Source organism: Salmo salar, chromosome ssa27 (assembly GCF_905237065.1).
Source record: "Salmo salar chromosome ssa27, Ssal_v3.1, whole genome shotgun sequence".
NCBI lineage: Eukaryota > Metazoa > Chordata > Actinopteri > Salmoniformes > Salmonidae > Salmo > Salmo salar.
In genome coordinates, this window is record NC_059468.1 from 37,768,626 (window position 1) to 37,772,768 (window position 4,143).

Here is a 4,143-nt window from a genome sequence, read left to right on the forward strand (position 1 = left end):
TTTGAAACTCTATAGTGTAAGTTGCAACCAAGGACAGACAATTTTTACACGCTGCGTTCTGTGAGCTTGTGTGGCCTACCACTTCGCGGGCTGAGCTGTTGTTGCTCCTAGACATTTCCACTTCACAATAACAGCACTTACAGTTGACCGGGACAGCTCTAGCAGGGCAGAAACTTGTTGCAAAAGATGGCATCCTATGACGGTGCCATGTTGAAAGTCACTGAGCTCTTTGGGGGTGTCCACATACTTTTGTATATACAGTGCCTTCGGAAAGTATTCAGACCCCTTGACCTTTTCCACATTTTGGTAGGTTACAGCCTTGTTATAACATTTATTAAATTGTTTCTCCCCCCTCATCAATCTACACACAATACCCCATAATGACAAAGCAAAAACAGGATTTTATAGATTTGTGGCAATTTATTAAAAATGAAAAACTGAAATATCACGTTTCCATAAGTATTCAGACCCTTTACTCAATACTTTGTTGAAGCATCTTTGGCAGCGATTACAGCCTTGTGTCTTCTTGGGAATGACGCTACAAGCTTGGCACACCTATATTTGGGGACTTTCTCCCATTCTTCTCTGCAGTTCCTCTCAAGTTCTGTCAGGTTGGATGGGGAGTGTTGATGCACAACTATTTTCAAATCTCTCCAGAGATGTTCAAGTCTGGGCTCTGGCTGGGCCACTGAAGGACATTGAGACTTGTCCCAAAGCCACTCCTGCGTTGTCTTGTCTGTGTGCTTAGGGTTGTTGTCCTGTTGGAAGGTGAACCTTCACTCCAGTCTGAGGTCCTGAGCGCTCTGGAGCAGGTTTTCATCAAGGATCTCTCTGTACTTTGCTCCCTTCATCTTTGTCTCGAACCTGACTTGTCTCCCAGTCCCTGCCGCTGAAAAACATCCTCACAGCATGATGCTTCCACCACCATGCTTCACAGTAGGGATGATTCCAGGTTTCCTCCAGATGTGATGCTTGGCATTCAGCCCAAATAGTTCAATCTTGGTTTCATCAGACCAGAGAATCTTGTTTCTCATGGTCTGAGAGTCTTTAGGTGCCTTTTGGCAAACTGCAAGCGGGCTGTCATGTGCCTTTTACTGAGGAGTTGCTGCCATCTGGCCACTCTAACATAAAGGCCTGATTGGTGGAGTGCTGCAGAGATGGTTGTCCTTCTGGAAGGTTCTCCCGTCTCCACAGAGGAACTCTAGAGCTCTGTCAGAGTGACTATCGGGTTCTTGGTCACCTCAGTCTTCAGTTTATTTGTGTTTTAGTTTTCACTGTTATACATGGTTGTTCTGTGTGGGAAAGTATTTATGTTTGTGTCTCTCTCTTTATTCTGTGTTTTAGTTGATTGTGATACTGCACACAAAATGGTGGTCTGTTGCTTCTAATCTTGTGTCCCCCCTTCCACTTCTCTTTCTCTATACTTCTCTCTCTTGTCCCCCCTTCCGCCTCTCTTTCTCCACACCTCTTTCTCTTGTCCCCCCTTCAACCTCTTTCTCCCCACCTCTCTCTCTCTCGTCCCCCCTTCCACTTCTCTTTCTCCTCACCTCCCACCATGTTTTTACTTGTCTCTTCCTCCTCTCAGTCCTCAGCCCTCTTTACCGTGTTGATTACATTAATAGCTGACTGACCAGTCTGGGGCTACTCCCACACTAGAGGCACATCCTTACATTACCATGCTAGACTAGTGTGTTCCAAATGGCATCCTATTACTTATATAGTGCAGTAATTTACACCAGAGCCCTATGGTCCCTGGTCAAAAGTAGTGCACTACATAGGAAATAGGGTGCCATTTCGGACGAAGCTTAACTTCTACCTACTCTCTCTGTGTCTCTCAGAACCAAGTGCTGACCCCCCCACCATCACAGACCAGATCAGACTATGGGAGCTGGAGAGAGATTGACTACCGTTCACTGAGGGTGAGGCCGTGTGTGTGTGTGTGTTTAATACAAGCTTTCACGAGCAGGTGTCTCTTTTTTTACTGTGATGAATTATGTCCGTCCCACCTAATGGTTGGTGAGATCATGCTCTCTCACCCAGGGGCAACCAATGTCTTTTATGTCTGGTAATAACCATATAAGACATGCCGTTAATAGGAATTCAGAATCAGTTGTTGGGAAAAACAGGCCGTAAGACTTCAGTTCTTTGAAATGAAACCAGTTTGTATCAAGTATGTCAGAGTAGGAGTGCTGATCTGGGATCAGGTCCCTTCTATCCATGTTAATACTATTCATTGTGATCTAAAATAGTTTTTTTTCTGTGTAGAAAAGTCTTGGCGGCCTTAGTGTTTTTTCGGGCCACCTAGGGTGTAAATGTAAATTATTTATTTATTAATGAAAATAATTAAAATGTTTTCATTTTCATTGTAAACTTAAACGACTAAAACCAGATATAAAGTAGAAAAGATAATGGACCTATATATATTTTAACAAGATCATCTTTGAGAACTAACAATCACCAAGAAGAAAAGAGAAGCCCGCACATTGCTCTTGCTAGTGCCATTGGCCAAGCCCACCACCTAAGCCCCACTTTGATCCATAAAAAATCCTGACTCCTACTCTGAGGCACTTTCTAAATACAGGCCCCAGGCCTGTATTTTCTCATGCATTGTCAAAGGAATCTCTAGCTACTCCCTGAGGACTTACAAAGCTGATTGATTTCTTTGGGCTTCATTTTCTTCCCCCAGTAGGTTATGACTGACATAAGGTGACCTGTCCCTGTTGGATAGCACTCAGTCAATACAGGCTGTGTTTTTATGTGTGTTGTGAGTTGTAACCCCTGCTCTCAGATGTGCTGTAAACTGGAATAGAGTGTCTCTACTGTACCTCCCGTCTTCTCTCTATGTCTCTACTGTACCTCCTGTCCATCTCAGGAGTGCTGTATAACCAGTTCCTCTCCCAGGCTGACTTTGAGGTGTTAAGGGACAGAGCTCAGGTCAGATATCTTGTTGTTTTATTTTCTCTCACTCTCTCTGGCTGTCAATGAACTCACCAATGAACGTTAGGGAGGACCTTGAGGTCTGAGGCGTAATTCCAACCTATGACGTCGTCTCTAGCTCTAGAGACATTACCGCTGCTTTCTTATGGGGAGCAGTGATTAACTGTGCATAATAAAATATACTCTTAAATTAATTAGCCTGGCTACCGTCTTCTACCCATCCTCTGACGTTTTTTAACTATTAAAACGGGTTGTAGATCAACAAATGTTAGAATTCCATTACCATTATTAGCCTAACACGTAGCAATATGTCTGACCTTCCTGGTCAAAAGTAGTGCACTACATAGGGAATAGGGTGCTATTTTGGGGCGCAGGCTCTGTCTTCTTATCACTTTTAACACCCTCTCTCTGTCTGTATCTGTTCTCCAGGGCCTGGGCTGTCTGGTGTGGCAGAACGTGGCTCACAGAGTGATTGTGGTTTCTCCGCAGGGACACAGCGAAGTCAAGGGGTTCTGGAAACAACAGAAGAGTCACACTTGATAACACAGAAGGGGCATGAAAAAGGGATTAAGAGAGGAAAAGGAATAAGGATATATATCATTTTTTTTTACATTAAATTATATTTTTCCAGAAGGAGTTGGCTAGGAAAGACTGGTATTGGGAAAGACAAAATGGAGTAAGCAACTGCAAGTGCTTTGTTTATGTTTTTGATATTGTCCATTGTCTCCTTTTGGGTTGGTGGGCAAATAAAATGATATGAAGAAATGTATGACAGCCTGCAATACCTGTAATTTTATGCATTACCAGCAAACCTTTCAGACATGAGTTGTATGCATTTCCTGAGTGGGCTCCCGAGTGGGGCAGTGGTCTAAGGCACTGCATCTCAGTACTAGAGGCTTAACTACAGACACTCTGGTTCAATTCCACGCTGTATCACAACCGGCAGTGATTGGGAGTCCCCATATGGCGTTGTCTGGGTTTGGCTGGTGTAGGCCGTCATTGTGAATAAGAATTTGTTCTTAACTGACTTGCCTAGTTAAATAAAGTTTCAGTAAATGAAATTGCAGAAGAGCCATGCATAAAAATGTGGGGATTTAACATGCAAGTCTGCTATGAAATGCATTTAATGTTTTCTCAATGTTTTTTTTATTTTTTTAAATACCGTATAATATGATTAAATCAAACATATCAATGAAACCATTAAAA

At 43.0% G+C, this 4,143-nt stretch overlaps 1 long non-coding RNA gene across 1 annotated transcript; it reads left to right on the plus strand.

The window, feature by feature from the left end:
* The first annotated feature begins 1,816 nt into the window (after window positions 1-1,816).
* LOC106589053 (uncharacterized) lies at window positions 1,817-3,817 on the plus strand. The gene is made up of 3 exons (XR_001324762.2): window positions 1,817-1,919; window positions 2,873-2,934; window positions 3,367-3,817. It is a non-coding gene; the product is annotated as an uncharacterized lncRNA (long non-coding RNA).
* The last annotated feature ends 326 nt before the right edge of the window (window positions 3,818-4,143 follow it).